We start from the raw sequence: 19592 nt of genomic DNA on the forward strand, positions 1-19592 counted from the left end.
TAAAACAATATACAATACCTTCAACAAGTGTGTGTTTCATCATTATCATTAACATGCATAGATGCATACATCCTCACTCTTGGGAGAAAATAGTAGGTGCGAATTATACATTGTGATAACACGCTTCTGGGGGCATAGTATCAGTATTCTCTGATAATATTATAAGTAGATCTTGGATAGAATAGGTCATCAGGAACCCATTCTTGCTAGAAAGGCGACAATGCTTGTCATAAGAGACGACCATTGGGATCGGATGGTCTGTCTTGCTGACTTGGTGATGCATCAGAAGGTTAGATACATTGAGATAACATGGATCTCTATGCATACGAGACCCGTGAAGATCCGGGGTATAATAGGTCTTAAGCAACCCATGCTTGCTGTAAAAGGTGACTCATGATGTCAATAACTGGATTGACTGGTCCAGATTCGATTATTTACAGACCTCTGTCATATAGCTGGAATTTTGCTGAGTGCGGCGTTAAAAAACAAACAAAACATGACAGCAGATGACAGCAGCTAAAATGGGAGTTACTACCCTTAGATCTATTTCATTTGGAAAATATAAATATCTTGAGAAAGGCGCCTTACACTGTAATGTGATATTCTTACATTAGAGTGCGAGATGCAAAGTGTAAATTGCAACAGTTCGACAATTCAAGCAGTGAACATAGGAAATGTACTTTTCATATTAGAAGAGTGCATTGAAAAAAATGGGTCTCGGTCAATCAGTATCAGAAGGTTAGATACATTGAGATAACATGGATCTCTATGCATACGAGACCCGTGAAGATCCGGGATATAATAGCTCTTCAGCAACCCATGCTTGCTGTAAAAGACGACTCATGATGTCAATCACTGAAAGTCTGGTCCTGACTGGATTAGTTACAGACCACTGTCATATAGCCGGAATATTGGTGAGTGCCACGTTAGGCAACAAAGCAACCAACCAACTGTGCATACGATCAATAAGTTATGATAATACATTAGGTATGTATGGCTCATCCTGCTATTATGGACCAATATGATTATATATTTATGGGTTATACTGTTAATTTTGAGCATCAAATTAAAATCAATAAAAATATACAAAGTAACACAAGAATGAGATTCATATGATTTAATTACTAATTCATAGCTATGCACAAATAAAAATATACATATTTCTATACTTAGCTACTCAACGTCTGATAGAGATAATCAGATATGTCATTCTATTTAAATAAACACTTGACATATAATGAGAATCAGTTTTGTGTGTTATGGAAATAAAATATATCCCTATCAAAAGTGGGGAACTCTATTAATCGTGAGACGGCAATTTCATCCACATATACAGACAACATGGGCTAGGATTAACACAGCATACATGCAACATACAAATTACACCGATGAATACATAGATGAATGTCACCAGGTGAAACAAACACTCAATCAAATTGGATCTGTACAACCATACAATATTGGTTTGCACTAACGTTTATAATATTGTGTCCAAAGTTACATTGTGGTAAGCTGTTGTACATACAGTGAAACCTGGTTAATCAGGTTGGTTTAATGCAGCTTTGAACAGTATTTCGGTCCTATCATGGCGTCTCAGCTTAATGTAGGGGAAACGCCTAAAGTGATGCATTCCTCAGACATTTATCACTAATGTTCTCCCAACGAACACAGGTATGGTGCTGCCAAACCAAGAATCATAATCAGGGATAATCCCTCCTCCCGAGGCAAGGGAGTTAACTGACTATAAAGACTTGTTCCCACCCTTTTGAGTACTTTAATTAAAAACATGAAAAGATTTGCAAAATCTTTTGTCGCTGCCCAGTTGGCAGTGCACATGCTTTGCAAATCTTGCAGTCAACGAAATCTGCATGTTGAAATCCATGATGACTAGTTCATTACATGATTTTGATTGGCCTATGCATAGACTCGTTAGTCCAGCCAAATGTAACTGTGGAATTCTTGCCTAGTTTGGCAAGGGTGAAAACTGTTAACTCCCTTGCCTCAGGAAGATGGGGCTAATCTGAAGTTAGAACCCATGATCAAAGTCTGCACGGTGAGCTATGGCCTGTGAGAGGACTGGACCACCAGTACACCCTGATTAAAATATAATGATATAACAGTTATTTAACATAATGAAAACATGAGGAATACGAAATAATGGAATCTGAAGTAATATTTCAAAATCTTCCGTGTCTTGCTGAGTTACATGCAAAATTTTACCATGTCATAAAATATTTTATAATTTTAAAAAGGAAGTTTTGAGTCAAGTCTCTTCTTTCGAAGAATATGTTAATCATGAACTCTTTTTAATAAACATTCTATCATCATGATCCTGTCCCAGCTAGCACACCTACATCGGGTCGACATTGGCAATTAATCGGCCACTGTTGGCATTATATGAATAGAGAAGCTGTTTTTTCTTTGTTGTTATTTACTTATGGCAATTGTTAAGTCATAAGTTTATAAGTGTAGATATTCAAAACAGATATCTTATAGTTGTAAATCTTTGCAAATATAGAAAAAAATAATAATGGCAAATGGAGTAACGATTATCAAATACAAGAGAATTACAAATGTGCCTAGTTTCAGCCATGACAGCAGTAACCATGTCATTAATATAACTTATTCATGTTTGGATTTAACATATTTATTTTACAGTATCACACCTTCACAAACAGAAGAAATCTTGTTCCGAGAGAATGTATATATGTTGTGTGTGCACTAGCTTCAGCAAAAGCAATGAATATCCATGTGGAATAGTTTCAGCAAATACAGCAATAATTTCATCACTACAAGATTCATGTGTGGCTTTAAACAAATATTTTCTGTATTAAATCAACATAAGCGAAGAAATTTTGTTTGGGAACAAATTTAATTTTTTGTCGGTACACTCATTTCTGTGTCAGACCAGAGTTACCGTACCAATTTCAGCAACTAAAGCAATAATTTCATCACAAGTTTTATGTGTGAATTTAAAAACCTTATTTTCGCATATAAAATCAATATAAGCAGAAACTGTTTTGTTTTGAAACAATTTTTACATTGTGTCTGTACACTCGCTTCTTTGCGACATACCCCACATCACATTTCATCAGAAGTTGTTACTGTAGCATAATATCAGCCAATACAGCTATAATTTAATCATAACAATAGTATGTATGGATTTAAAACAATTGTTTTATAGTATTATATCAATATAAGCAGAAGAAATCATCTTCTGGAAGAATTTTTACATTTTGTCTCTGTGCTCACTTGTGTCACATGACATTTCAGAAAGTTGTTGCTGTGACATAACTTCAACAACTACAGCAATAATTTCATCATAACAATATTAGTGTGAGTATTCAAAAAAATTGTTTTATCATAATAAATCAATATAAGCAGAAGAAATCGTGTTTGGCGACAATTTTTACATTTTGTCACTGCACGTTCTCACTTGTGTCACATGACATTTCAGAAAGTTGTTGCTGTGGCATAATTTCAGCAACTACAGCAATAATTCCATTATAACAATATTCGTGTGAGTATTTAAAACAATTGTTTTATCATAATAAATCAATATTAGCAGAAGAAATCGTGTTTTGAATTTTTTTTTACATTTTTCCTGTGTACTCACTTGTTGTTGCTGTGACATAACTTCAACAACTACAGCAATAATTTCATCATAACAATATTAGTGTGAGTATTTAAAAGAATTGTTTTATCATAATAAATCAATTTAAGCATTTTTACATTTTGTCACTGCATGTTCTCACTTGTGTCACATGACATTTCAGAAAGTTGTTGCTGTGACATAATTTAAGCAACTACAGCAATAACTTCATCATAGCAATATTACTGTGAGTATTTAAAATAATTTCCAACTCTAGGAGAAACCAGGAAAGTAGTAAAACCAGACATGTGAAGAACATGGTTGTATTTTGTACACAACAAACACACACTTTCCCCGCCTGTCACTGAAACAGTTGATAGAAATCTCTCAGTTACACGGACAGCTTTACATAACCAGTTTATTTCCTATCTCAGCGCTTGGTAGACGAGGGCCCTCTTGGTGTCTGTCATGTCGACGTCCTCCCCGCTGATCAGACTCATGGACACAGTGTAGCCAGATGGCAACCACCCAACACTAAACACGGGGACAAGAGGTTCCCGGAACACCTCATCATACTTGCCAAGAACAATCCCCCTGTCCAAGTCAATGAAGGCCACTCTCCCCCTCCCCACATCCAGCACCACGCCATAGTGGAGGGTGGCCTGTGTGCCGGGAGTGTCGGACACGGTGTTCTGGTGACACTCGCTCTGCTCCCCCTCCCGACACCCCCTGGTACAGAGACTCCTCCTGTGTCTGGCACATCCTACACGGACACACCAGGAGCGACACTGATGAGAAACCCACGGCCGACTGTCCACCTCTCCTGCCTCCACAACCCCCATCTCCAGGACATGATACCTCACTCCCCCCCCCCACCACCCGCACCCTGGTCTTTGTCTCCCAGTATGTTGGTGTTGTGGGGTTAGGGGGGAGGGTGGAGGGGGGTGGAGGAAGGGGGATGGGGGAGGTACAGGTCCCCGGGTAATCCTGTAGCCTGTTCCACCCCTCATCCCGTGTGTCGGGCCGCGAGTTGACCAGCTCACCGTCTGTAGTTACGTGGCACACATCTGTGTTGGCCCGAGCCGCGTCCAGGTGACGTTTAGGACCTGGAAATAAACATTGTATTGGTTGTGTAGCAAGCAAGTTTATTTCACTGTTTGTTACAAACTGAGACACATAAAGAGATTTACTGAAAATATCGGCTGATTGTTTGCTGGTCTCCAAACAGCGCGCTGAATGTTCGTCTGTGTTTTTTTCATCAGTACAGAATATCTCCCCCAACTGCAATGTATTAGCGCGCTAATTACAATGTAAAACTATTACTACGAGAATTCAAAATGCATTTCATTAAGAAACAAATGGATAAATTTACCGTAAAATGTAATATAAAAGAATTTTTGGTACACTTTTGATTTACCCCTATTGTGCAGATATCTGCCAGACGTGTGTTGTGCGTGGACGATGTTCGTGTATGAAATACGACCTCAGTGAGTGAATTTCCCAACAAAAGTGTTTGTGTGTGGATTCTATATGAATCGTTTACAAAATATGATGAAAATAAACTAAAAAGTATCGTGTTTTAGGATATTTTTGACATTTTTGTGTTCATCATCCACCGCATGAACAGGTATATTCTATGTCCGCTTCAGTCACTTTCACCGTTACCCCGTCACAGTGTGTGTGTGTGTGTGTGTGTGTGTGTGTGTGTGTGTGAAACGTGAAGTGAAGGACAGCATTGTTTCAAAAAAAATTTTGAGTGTCTCGCATTATGTTTTTAGTATTACTATTAGAGATCGCAACGCAGTATTGTCTCAGAATTTAGATTGGCACATTACACATGTACCTCTCGGCCGTTTCTCAAAGCCCCAAACCTCCATATCAAATCCTACATGAAATTGTTTTATGCCTAGAGTATTGAAGACGAAGTGCATTTTCTGATAACTTGTAGTTAGGGCTGGGACGGATACCTCGGGTACCTGGGTCGGGTGGGTACTGAGTAGGACCCGGGTACCCACATGACTACCCGGGCCCGTGGTTAGTCATGTGATATATAGTTTAATGGCAAAAACTATCTAGAACTCTATGGTTACACTACAAGTCACTAATGTTCGCATTTCTTTCAGACTAAGCACCCATTCCTTCTGACTTTTCATATGGTTGAATAAAGATATAACTTAAGTCAACGTCAGTGTATGATACATGCATCTAAATACGTTTTGCAAGTGCTGTGGAAAAAAAATTCCCAATCAGACATTTTGTATCTCTTGAGACCTACAGTGGGTACCCGGGTAGGGTCGGGTAATATGGGAGTGGGTACCCGAGTAGTAAATTTGGACTCGTCCCAGCCCTACTTGTAGTCGTTATTCAGACTTCAGAATATATTTTGTGAACTTGGCCTTGTCTACAAATCCAAATTTCATGTTTTTATGTACAGGTCAGACCATATGCATTCTGCATGCGGTGTGATTATTATTTTTTTTAAATAACTCACACGATTGATCTTGTTATTGTAACTACACCCCGACTGATACACGGGTTGCTTTTTGTGTCGGGGTGTTATAAGGAAACAATTTAACGTAACACATGGTACTACAACCAAGGGATGAGTTTTTCTCTCGCCCCATTGCTATCCAAATGCATCCCCAGTATGCAACCCATGATTGCCGTAAAAGGCGACTAACAGGATAGGAAGGTCAGGCTCGCTGACTTGGTTGATGTATGTCATCAATCCCAGTTGCATTGATCGATGCTCATGATATCAATCACCGGTTTGTCTGGTCGAGACTAGATTATTTACAGACAGCGGTCATATAGCTGGAATTTTGCTGAGTGCTGTGTTTAACAACAAACCAACCAAACCACACTGGATCACCAGTCTGCAACACGGGAATTTGAGAAATAAAGACGTCTGCTATCTCACAGAGCTCAGATAAGCTGTGTTTTTGCCTATAACACGCAAAAATGTATCAAAATTGTCGAAATAATTTTGACTTGCTTGCGTACACATACAGTAAAATTCGGTTATAACGAACTCAAAGGGATCATTAATTTTAATTCGTTATAACCGTAGTTCGTTATAAGCATATATGCTTTATAGTGACAAGTTTTTTTGTTCTAAACTTCTAATTTCTAAAATTACGCGGAGAGGGTGGACTCCCATATAACCACAATAACAATTACAATCCATCAACATTGCCGAAATAATACAAATACACATTAAAAGACATTAAAACCACAACTGTATAACATTCTGTGATTCACCCAATGTGAAATGTAGCGTACTATCAAATGTAGCATCTCTTTCCTAATCTTTATGTACAAGTCGAATGCAGGCATCACACATACATAAACTCTACTACAGTGTAGTATGCATTGTGAGTTCATGAGACATTTTATACACTTGGGTCAGTACAGAACAGATTCATATTAGAAGTCACTTGAACTGCATTTTAAGCAGAATTATCCCTCTCTCATAGGGTAGATCATGACATAGTGAAGGTCAATATACTAGCATAGGTCATGTAGGTCGCGAACATCTGGTTTTTCAGTGACACATTATAACTGCCCCCAGCCCCTCCGTCTCCCAATGTGTTGAAGAAAACCCGAACATATTTCATGATTCAGCAGACATAATTCAAAATTGTCATATCGTTTTTAGTTTCAGCAAAATCAGTAAATGCGCTTTCCTGTCACTGGGTATTCCGATCAATCAACTGACTGTCTGGTTTGTTTACAGGCCGCCGTTGTATGCCAGGAGTACTGTTTCACCGCGTCAGACTACAATGACTTTTTTATGTAAATTGTGTGAGTGGCGGGTGAGTGACATGCTTACCCTTTTCGCGAACACCTGGTGTCATCACTGATTTCAGTGATCCATTCATATTATTTTCACCGCCATTTTGCTTTTTACGCCCAATGGAATCTGTTACGGCAGATAATCTAGATAGATTATCCTTTGGCGTTGACGTTTTATACTAACTTGAACTTGGTCGATGTTTCTGCTGGTCAGTTGAAGTGCCCGAGTTTCAACATAAGCGCAGTAGCATTTAGCAGTTGTGCTGAGTCAAGTACAAAAGACTACTATATATTTTACTTTTGTATTATTGGACATAGAAGTAAACCTACTTTTAATTATGTTAAGTTATAATACTATTATATGTCAAAAGAGAGCTACTGTCAATATTTTTTAAGTTGGATATATCTGTTTTATACATGGTAAGAGTTATGTCCCTTGCATTCTTTGCTTTGTGTCATAACTATATAAAATGGAATCTGATAACATGTTGGCTGCCTCATTGTTTGCAATTATACCATGACAGTTTGTGTTTTTCAGATTCGTCGTTATGTTGCGCCCATATTGCTGACTGGCACAAGAGTACGTTTAGTGACCCATTCCATGGGCGGATACAGCTTTTTTGAAAAGGGGGGGGGGGGGGGGGGTGCACAATTAAGATCTATTTATTGTCTTTGGTAGTAATTTATACCGAAATAAATATTTTTTTGGAAATAAAAAAGGGGGCGGGGGGGGGGGGGGGGGGGGGGGGGGGGGGGCGGGGTGCGCACCCCCGCTACCCACCTCTGTATCCGCCCATGCTTTCACTCGTTCCCGGAAATACTTACACGAAACCAGTCTAGGTTGACATGTCAGTCCAACAATGTGTACAGTGCTTCCATAGTCTGAAAGGTGAGAACTATCTTTACACATTTAGGTATTGGCTACTTTCATTGGGTAAAAGTTTGGGGATCAACAACTTAATAATAAAACTACACAACATTACATAGACAGTGACAGATTGGGGTGCAATATCTCCCATGGACACAAAATCCTTAGATTCTCTCACAAGTTTATTTAAAAGATATGGCATTTTATGGTATTGACAGACCATTTTAGTAAATGAACCCCTGCAAGGGCGACACCACCTTACAATAATCATAAATCTCTGCTAAAAGAACAGCCCATTGTATGATTCCGATTCCGATTCATTATCATGGTATGAATATACATAAACGGAAAAAAGTAACCGTTACATATGCATCTTTCAATACAAATTTATGGAGACATCTCCTCGACTTTAATGTCGAGATTCACAATTCGCACGTTCATGTTCATTCACGGCGCACACTTTGAATGGTTGCGTGTTTGTCGGGAGCATGATACTCACACACTTTGTTTTGATTGTCAAAAGCACACAATACTTGTCTATCTATCAGGTGCTCATAAACAAAACACTTTTGGGAAACTAACGCTTACCCAATGCAACGGCTATGTGCCGTGGGTATGCTGCAAACAGGGACGGCGCAAAACAAAGTTGTCAGACACTTTCATGTTCATCGAAACACAATATCATCTATGACATGGCAACACTCGAAACGTACCACGGGCCGGTTGGAAATGTGTGACGTCATGTCAACAAGCCAACCGTATTCGGTTGGTGCATGTACGGAATCGATACCAAACTGCTACATAACTACCTCGGACAAGTCCTAGGTTGAGACCAATTAGTGGCAAAACCATACACAACAGGTTGAGGAAGCATAATATCTGACCACAACGTTCAGCGATATCCCAAATGTTGCCTCCACATCACCGTCAGTCACGTCTAGTTTGGTGTTGACAGCATATAAGGTTCAGAAGACAGGACTGAGTTGTCAGCGCGGAAAATCATGTAAGGGCCTACAGGCACGGAGAAGAACGTCTTACTGTCGCTTGCGTGACTCAACACCGTCAGTTTGGGTTTGGAGGTGTCATTGTATGGGGTGGCATCACAACTCAACTGAGAACACAACTCATCATTGTTAATGGTAATTTGAATGGCATGCGCTAGCGGGACGACATCGTTTGAGATTATGTTCTATCCTTTGTGCAAATCCAGGGACGTAACGTCACGTTACAGCAGGATCAATCCGACCTCATGTTGCAAGTGTTGGAACAACTATTTTGAGGCAGCATTACATTGCTGTACTGTCATGGCATGGTGTTTCTCCATACCTCTTCCCAAAGGAATATGCCTGGGTTGAGATGGAACGACACTTACATCAGTAACAGAACCAGACGGTAACGATATAGCTAAGATGTGCCAAGCTTTGCTTGCCATTTTGAACAACAACCCCCTGGCTGTTTTCAATCATCTCGTGTCTTCAATGCGCACCTGCTGCATCACCTGCATCAAATGGTGGTCCAATATTGACATTGTAAATTAAGTTGTTATACCACCCCTATTTTAGGACGTGTCGCTATGTTTCCGGTTACCAGGTATGGGTTTTGTCAACGAATTTGTTAGAATAAAACATTGATCAAACGAATGACTAAATAGTGTGTTGTTATTTGCAAAAACATAACATTTACACAACTTTATGTGAAGTGACCGCCTCCGTGGGCTAGTAAAAGAGCCTCCGCCCGAAGAGCAGAAGGTTGGGTTTCAATCCCTAGCCCCGTCATTCGAAAAGACGGTAAAAGATGGCACCTGTTGTTACCCTGCCTGGCACTCGGCATTAAGGGGCTTGAACAAGGACTGGTTGGCTCGGAATCATTTTACCATGTCAGAGTGGGGTATTCATGTTAAACTGAGGCATGGTATCTAGCCTCACTATAAAATCGGCGTTATTTAAGTGCAATAAACATGAACGCGACGTTAAACCCCATTTTCCATCACATTTTATGAAGCACGGCTAATTTCAGAAACAATTTCAGTATTGAAACAAAACTACACGTGAAACATAAACTCCTTCGATGTTGGGACAATGCTCCTTGTCAGCAGTTGTATTACAGAAATCCAGCATAATAGCATCATCGATCTGTGTATACAGTGCATGTCGGAAACTTCAATAAGAACACAACAATAGAGATTTGTCCATAAGCATTGTCACCTAACAGTACAAACCTTTTTCCAGACTATCGTTCTTTGCTTTCAGTTCTGTGAGTTGCTGCTCGTTTTCACTGATTATCTACAAGATAAAATAATCCAGCAATGTGTTGCCATGTTTTACAGGATGTCATAAAATCCTTGGTTGTACAGAAATCAAACAAGAACTGACAGTGACACTATTCAGGCAGCTGTTCACGAGTTCAATGGCGGATGACATTCCTTCAGTATTGAGACATAATTCAAGTGACAAACTTAATCATCAACATTTTGAGATCCCGAAAGAGAAAAAGTCGTAGTACAATTACACTAAGGGGATCAACGCATGAAAGAGATCATGATATTTCCGTCCAAGCATTGAATTAATACTTTGAAAATTCACTTTGCTAATGAACAGCTTGCAGACCCGTAAACCACCCCACACCCAGATCGTACCGATCTCTAAGCATATACATAACCATATACCATATACATGTATATCAAATCACAATACATTCAATTCAGTAAACATTGCTATGAATATGTATATTTCAAAGTATCTCCCAATATATAGTTTTCAAATATCAGTAGAACATACTGATAATAATGACTTGAGCACATGAACTACACAAAGATAAAATACAGACACACACACCTGTCTGTCTGTCTATCTATCTATACACGTGTGTGTGTGTGCGTGCGTGCGTGCGTGCGTGCGTGCGTGCGTGTGTGTGTGTGTGTGTGTGTGTGTGTGTGTGTGAATTTCATAAACTATTTAAGATTAATCAGGTCAGTGCATGAGAAGCGGGAATACATACGCAGATTTTATGTTCGCTTCTTTTCGTCCTCATTTAAACGACAAAGACATTCATGGAGTGGCTGTTTGGGGGATATGTTTTTATCCTAGGTACATGTTAGTAGTCAGGTCGATAATAGATTAGATATCTGTTTTTCTATTGATATTTGTCCCTGCTATTTACCTCCATTGCAATTGCAGCCAGGTGGTTTTCTGTCAGTCGTCCTTGTTGGTATTGCCTCAGCTGGTGAATCAGAACGGGAGCTCTTGTGTGTCCTTTAGATTCCTGTTCTGATAAATACCAAAAGAGAACAAATTTCATGAAATATTTTGTGACCTATATCTATCAAACGTATAAAACTTTCAAATAAACACTGGATAGCTGGCAATTTTCTTGATGAGTGGAGATCTCTACAAAAGCGTTAGTTGAAGATGGTATGTCATGGGCAATTGCATTACACACTCAATGTAGTTGCTGCTAACTAAATACATCACATGCTGCAAGTTGTGGTTCACCTTTATTGTAGTCTCGGCCATCACACGTGTGGTCAGATTGTGATGTTACAGGACCATCGATCTGTAAGAAAAGGTACAAGTTAAATACTAGACAAGAACATGCGTTAAAACCAAGAACAAATTCATTCATCTGGTTTCCGAACGCATCCAATATATCAGTTTGGTAACAAAGCTTGTATAATCGTTTCAAGCTGTTTGTGTGCGTGTTTGTGTGTGTATGTGCGTGCGTGCGTGCGTGCGTGCGTGCGTGCGTGTGTTGTTTATGGCCACACTCAGACAATCCAGTGATTGATATGATGAGAAATGATCTACGCTGTAGGGGTACGATGGCACCAAATGTAATCTAATAGTACTGTCATGGATACATAGGATCATGGGATGGTGTACATTCATTTGTACACCATTTGTAAGAGCAAATTGAATACTGATATACTTGTAAGGTTCATCCAGAAGGGAATTTTTTAATGTTTCAAACATCAGAAGGGAGTTTCGTCACGGGTGGAACATGATTATTTTTCATGTTCTCTGACAAGAATGTTAAAATGCTGAGAACAGATATGTAGACAAGTGTATAGATAGAAGACATGTGGTCATACTCACATGAAGTCTTCGCTTTTTACTTTTTGAAGGTCCTGTCTGTTCCCCACTTTCATCATAACCTTCTGTAGATAATGCTGGCAATGCTGGTACTGCAGGGACTCGTCCCGTGATGGTTGTTTCCTGTCTGTCTGGTGCACCCTGAAACAATGATATAAGATGACTTCCAAGTATCCTGGGGAACATGCATAATGTCTAGGTGTCTGACGTTCAGAAGTGGACAATCACACACAAGCTGATTTTATTTCTTAACTACAATTAAAGATATAAGCATTGTATCATTTTCCGAAAAATAAACAGAAACTTTAATGTTCATAAACCTATATTATTATTTTTACCAAAATTGGAAACGATCTGTAAAATATAACATAAAACAAACGTTAAACATGCAGACATCTCACTCTGTAGCTAAACGGCAATACTCACGACTTCAAATCCTGGTATCTCCATGTCTAACAAAGACAAGACCGATGTGTGTCTGGTCAGGTACTCCATTGTAGCCTGCCACTCCACTGGAGAAGAAAGTACTTAAGCAGTACATTATCAACAATGAGTCATTAATTATCATATAACGGAGTAGTAGTAGTAGTAGTAGTAGTAGTAGTAGTAGTAGTAGTAGTAGTAGTATGTCAGCGGGTGAGTATGGTTTTACGCCGATTAAAGCAATAATCCAGCAATATCCCAGCGAGAAACACCAGAAATTGGCTTCACACATTGTACCTATGTGGGGAATCGAACCCAGGTCTTCGAATACTTTATCCACTAGGCTACCCCACCGCCCCGGTATTAGTATTAGTATTATTATTATTATTAGTAGTAGTAGTGGTAGTAGTAGTGACAGTAATTTTGTTATGTGCAGGACATTCAATTAAGTTCAGTTGAATGCATACGTTTCCAGAATCTGAATACATACCCGTGAATAATTTGTGGAGTTTTTTTTTTCTCTGATCCCTGTCCTGAAACAAGAAAGTCTATTTGTGATTGTTACCATTATGAATGTTTGTGAATGTTTTTATATGCACATTGTAAATTGCTGTTAAAAAGGTCATTTAATTTGTTATATATGCTATTAAAAATATGATCATACCTTCAGTACGTTGTCCAGATCATGATTAAGCATGTCGAGTTCTCCCGAGTCTGCAGACAAACATCGACTATTATAACACCAATCAATACGAGGTTACCTTTTCAATAAATGAATGACTATATGTCTTGTTTTGAAAATTGCAGAGACAAATAGAGGGAAGCAATCTGTTGCAGGAAAGAAATACTGCAGCAAAAGGGTCATTTAAGAAATATCTCCACAGGACTCTTAGCTGCAGATACTTACGACTTTCAAGATCTTTTCCATCTGTTTCATGTACCTCCATTTCCAGCTCGGTTGTCTGGCTACCTTCCTTCAGCACTGGCTGAAATGTAAACAGTCATGTAATCTGTGTTTCTTAAGATATAATATTGGTTGATAAAGAAGTTTAATATAATCCTGATCTTATCAGATTGCAGTTAAAGATAATATGCACATTTCCTAAATATGCAATAATCAAAATATAACATTGATTAATAAGATTAATTTTGTGAAACTATAACCTGGCTAGGAACGTGAGATTCTTGTTAGTTACATACTGGGATGTTAGATTCTTTTCCTGCATTCCTCGATTCAATGTGAAACCTTCCTGCAACAAGCAAAAACAGAAATGTGTTGACATTTTCAGTAGTTTGAGAGACATTTGACCAGCAGCAACATGCTGTCGTTGTAATTTCGATTTATTCATATTGCATCGATTAATAAACAACAATATTAAACAGTAATTATATGTTGAAACTTACCCATTAGTTGCTCATTGTCTGGACTTTCGACATGGACAAACTGAAAAGTTAATGAAACGTTACCTCCCTTGATCTTGAAGAAAACAAGGTAATCCATTTAACAGCAAATTATTGGCAAAACATTTCAGCAAAAACTTCTTTAAATCTTAAGATGCCGTTAGAACATTGTATTCCGAGATTTTGTATTTTAATATACTAGCTGCATTAAATACACGATTTACAGTATTTTTGGAAGAACATTTTCGGTGATTATAGATATGTAGGTCACACCTTACCATCGTAAAATTTTGTTTCGATTCTGTATATTCTTTTCGACCCAAAGCTGAAAGATTGAAAATACAAAGAGAACGTACAATCACAATTAAGTTGTTGTATTATATATGCCTTTGAAATATATCAATTTATGAACTCTCATCTCACTTACATGTTATATACCAGTTGAACCACTATCAAGGCAAATTCCCACTGTTACAACATGTTTAAGTGTAGGAGGGAATAACGAGAGACAGATGGGAGAATGGAAAGATGAAGCACACACAGAAGGAGGAAGATGCAATGGTTACAGAATGAGAGATGGAATAACTGGTGAAGCACAGATGGAGGAATAGGGATACTGGGTAGTAGTGGTAGAAGAAAGGAAAGAGAGAAGAACATTATTGATAACAGTTCAAATACAGAAATGTAACATGTGATCTATGATATGTGGAGGTAAGACAGAGTAAAAGTGATGTAAGAGACGAGGTGCTCGAGGAAAGAATGAACAGCTTGACAAGGGATGAAGGGGAGGGGTGCGTGGTATACGGGACCAATTAGATGATTGGGATGAAGTACGACCAGAATGTCTCCTGGAGGAAGGTCATGGGGAGAGGTATTGTAATGAAGGCTTTGTGGAGTACATGTGAATAAAGGCCAATATGAGGAATGGAGGTTTAACGGGGCAGGTGGAATGGAGGAGGGGACGAATTAGGACATCCAGTATCTATTTGGCTACTTTGTGTTCCAAGGACATGTCAATCATCTGTGTAATTATCTACACTACATACCTTTCGTCAAGTGGGCCATTTTAACCTCGTGATACATCTGAAGCGTTTTATCTTTGATCATGACCTGAAATAAAATATATAGACAATGTGATTTTCATCATCATATTTTGCTTGCGATTCATAACCTGATTGTCCGTAATTTCTAGACCTACCGATCTTAGAAGAGGAAACATATTCTTCTGTTGTCTTATTCCGTCATGTAGGTCTGACAACTGAGCCTCGTGTGTGGAAGAGAGTTGCCTGAAGCCGCCCAAGGCTGAAATGAATAAGAAGAAAGAATATCTTTTACATCTGAAATAATTGTTCCAAATGTCATCATATCTCCCACCCCCAGTAAACATTACACAAAGCAGTTTTATAAAGAGACATCGATAATAGCTCTATACTGCATTAAGTAGCGGTTTTTGTTTTAGCCAAGTTCATGGTTATAACATTCTTTCAACACAAGCATTGCCTTCATGGATGGAAATACTCACATTCATAGTGACCTTTGCTTGTTGTAAGCCCATGTGGCTTGTCCTCCAGACTATGGTGTAGTGGATGAACCTGCAAATAAACAAAAGTACCAAAGTGGCATTAATACACAGTATCTATATATCTATCTATCTATCTATCTATCTATCTATCTTAAGGTAATTAATGTTAGCAACTTACAGTCATACGTCCTGTTTGTCCCAGTTTGTAACTATATATTTTCAGCAAACTGAAATCCCTGAGTAGATATTCAATCTGTTTCTTCCAAGCATCTGAAATGTTTTTGAAAAAAAGCAAAATTACATAAACCTTAAAGTATGTGTAATAGGTACCAACATTGTAACTGAGAGTCGTATCATCAGGGTAATTTGGGTTGTTATTTGCACATATCTCTCTCATCGTTATTTATTGTGATTTTGTAATAAACATTTACCATCAGACAAAACATCTATTTGTTTCTCCATCCCTTCTTTTTCCTGTAAACATAAAATGAAAACTTTGTTAATAATCAGCAACTCTGGAACAAACGGCCCCGAGGGAACCAGTTATGGCTATTCAATGAACATGTTGTTATCACTGTAAAACGTTTTGTCATGGGTAGGTTTGTGGAAATATATAAACACCATATGGAGGTAGGGTATTGATACGACTGACTGGTATTAATAGCAACTAGTTGTTATTTAAGTGTTCACTGCATAAAAGAAGGCCATATGGAGTAGACGTGGAAGCTCTAACATAACATGTTGTTGGTCTTATTGTTTGTGAGTGTTTGGCAATCCTTCCCAGGAAACAAACTCATGAGATGCATTTGTTCATGTCATCCCCACGGAAGTGACTACTCAAAATATCTGTGAAGAAAAATACCTGTCTCAATCGAAACATTTACACCTCTAAAACTTGCCATGATATGGTTAGTGTTACAACATACATTACCCTTTCTGCCTCACATATTTGGGACGTCAGTTGCTTAATATCAGTTTCATCTAAAATGAAGAAAATGCAAGTCGTCAACAAAAATATTGTTAGCTGAACATAGAATAATTTTTTGTATCACCAGTACATAAGAAATGCTATAGTGTTCATTTTCTCTTTCTTTCACCAAATTTGTCAGATTAAAAATAACATTCATGATCTAACAAGGATGTATATATATTAACGACAAAGAGTCTGGTTTTGACTATAGAGTACTGAATTTATTGTCATATGTAAATATACTTACAGGTTCCAAATCGCCACTTCCGACCGCTTGCGTGTGGCATGACTGTGTTGGTTTCATCCACGATATTCACACAGGAGGACAGGTCCACCATACTGAGATCCTCTGCTGCTACAGCAGATGGGTACACCGACCTGGAACACGGTTTTTACAAAACTGAACTCATATCATGTGATGGTTTCAAACAATCATTTAAGGCTTTAAGTTAAGGCTTCTTCCTGCAGACTCATCTACGAAAGTAATTGTATTGTTTGATGCTTTATGATGTTAATACGACTACTAATGTTACTGATGGCAATAAACATTAAGTACACCGACTCAATACAGTCTACATTTGCTATAACTTAAGACAAACCTGAGTCTGTCCCTCTCCTCCCGTGACCTACACACCAGCAGAGTGTCCCCCTGTCGGTTGAGTCTCCTGGCCACCTCCAGCATCAACGTCGTGGCTCCACTTCCGGGCACACACTTCACCTGGACATCCTTATTGTTTATGTTCTCCACCAGAATGATACATTGTTCTTTGGTGAGAAATCTCAGACAATCGCCATCAGTGTCACCAGTATCTTTAAGCACCGACTTTGTTTCAGCAACACCAGCCCAGAAAGCAGTGAGGACTTTCTCATATCTGCCAGGTGTCATTACCAAAGAATCTCTTGTGACAAAATGTGAAGAATCATTTGCCAACTTTTTCAGTCGAGTCTCAAATGAGGCAGCGTCCCCGAGGACAGATGTATGAATGACTCCATGTATGGAGTTGACATCTTCATCCGTGAATCTGCTGAGTGTCTCTATCACTCCTCTGGCCACTGATGTATTGTACATCACTGCTTCAGGAGACTCTGCATCCCCATCAATCAGTGACAAAACTATCACAGGTTGTGTAGGTAGTACCAGGAATACATCACATACTGTGTGGCGTGGACGGGGTGATGTGGGGAAATCTAGTACTACTGATAAGGAATGGGCCAAGAACATAAAGCATGGTCCAGCCTTTGGGCTTGGAAAGTCTACCACTTCACTGGTCAGAGGATCAAATACAAAGTCGAACGCGTGATTTTCTATGTGTTCAATGAGTTGTTCTTTCACTTGTGCTAAAGGGGTTCTTAGGTTTGTTGGCACAATATTCTGACCATCTGAAAATATACAAATATACAGTTCTTTGAAAGTTTGTCCACTGCACGTAGAATGCCAATTATGTGACACATTATGTTGATAAAGGCTGATGATACAGAAGATCTAAATATAGTTACATTATGTATAATTCTATTCATAGATCAAATAAACCGAATAACTTACCTGATGTATTTGTGTATGTTAAGGGCACTATCAAAGTTTTAAGGTGCAAAGCGTTTTGGTGTCTTTCGAAGATTTTAATAATATGTATCTATAAATAACCTCAACATACTCAACATGTCCTGGCTATAAACTATATGCTTTGTTTAAATTTTTTGAAGGCACTCCGTAAAATGATAACTTTTGTTACCTTTTTGAATGAAGTAACTTCTTATTTCATAGAGACCGTCTCCAATCTGTTTCAGGTCAGGACGAAATAAGTCGTTTGTCCCCAGATATAGAACATGCTCATCCTCCTTTGCGATATTTTGCTGGAACATGAAATAAAACGTGAAGCTTGCAATGATAATTTGAAATGAAACTGGTACAGCTTTATCGATCATTGATGACTGTGACACAAAGAAACTCTTTAGGGAAACATCTTGTGATTGTCGCCTATTCACAAATAAAATGATGTTAATCTTGACAACTGTATAGAATGATAGTAAATATCAATAATATTTCCCCGATCTTGTATAGATGTTTTCTTAAATGTTGTAACAAATATATATGCACTTACTAGTAGCTTCCACATGCTGCCTGAAATGATTAAACATCGAGACATTAAGAATATGATAAAAAACATTTCCATCGACAAGTATTACAATATATTCTCTCTTAACAGAACACTAGTAGAGCATAAGAATATTTTGTTTTATGGAAGGATAGATTTGTTATCAGCCTGTGTAAAATTATGCTACAATAATTTGGCAAGGCAGATCAAGGAAAAGAACATAACAGTAGATTTACCTTTATGAGCATCCTTAATGCATTTAGTAAACTTTAAAAGAAACGGATATATCATTAGAATTCAATCATTTAACGAATCTACCTATGATCGTCGAACTTTGGTGCTGTGTGATGTAATTTCCCTTATGTCGCAAAGCTTTTCGATAAAATACAAAATTGATTCACGCAGTGTACACATTAAATTATCACTTCCTTTATTACTTTTGAAAGTTACACGAGTTTGTGCAAAGTTGCGACACTTATGCGTGCCTACAATTTGTCATCGTGGGTCCGAATCCAAGATTAGCCCTTATTCTATTTCTTGTTGTGTTAGCACTATACTCATTCTCGCGGGTTTCACTAAAACCTTCCTCCCACATCAAGCGTATATGCCGAGATATTATTTAAATTATGTTTAAAGAGGCAACTCACTCACTCATTGAGCATACAGAGGCTTAGTGTAAGTTCCCGAATATTAATGTTTCCTGAATAATATTCAATATAATCATCATCATCATCAGGAAATAGCATTATTCTATTTAACTTCATTATTTATCGTGCTTTGTAATAAACATTTACCATCAGACAAAACATCTATTTGTTTCTTCATTCCTTCTTTTTCCTG

At 38.3% G+C, this 19592-nt stretch overlaps 1 pseudogene; it reads right to left on the reverse strand.

Moving 5' to 3' along the window:
- Positions 1 to 3951: 3951 nt before the first annotated feature.
- The window catches only part of LOC139447430 (uncharacterized), a 72044-nt pseudogene continuing 56403 nt past the window's right edge, over positions 3952 to 19592 (reverse strand).

This window comes from Haliotis cracherodii, unplaced genomic scaffold, assembly GCF_022045235.1.
Source record: "Haliotis cracherodii isolate W230 unplaced genomic scaffold, xgHalCrac1.p SCAF_7, whole genome shotgun sequence".
Lineage (NCBI taxonomy): Eukaryota > Metazoa > Mollusca > Gastropoda > Lepetellida > Haliotidae > Haliotis > Haliotis cracherodii.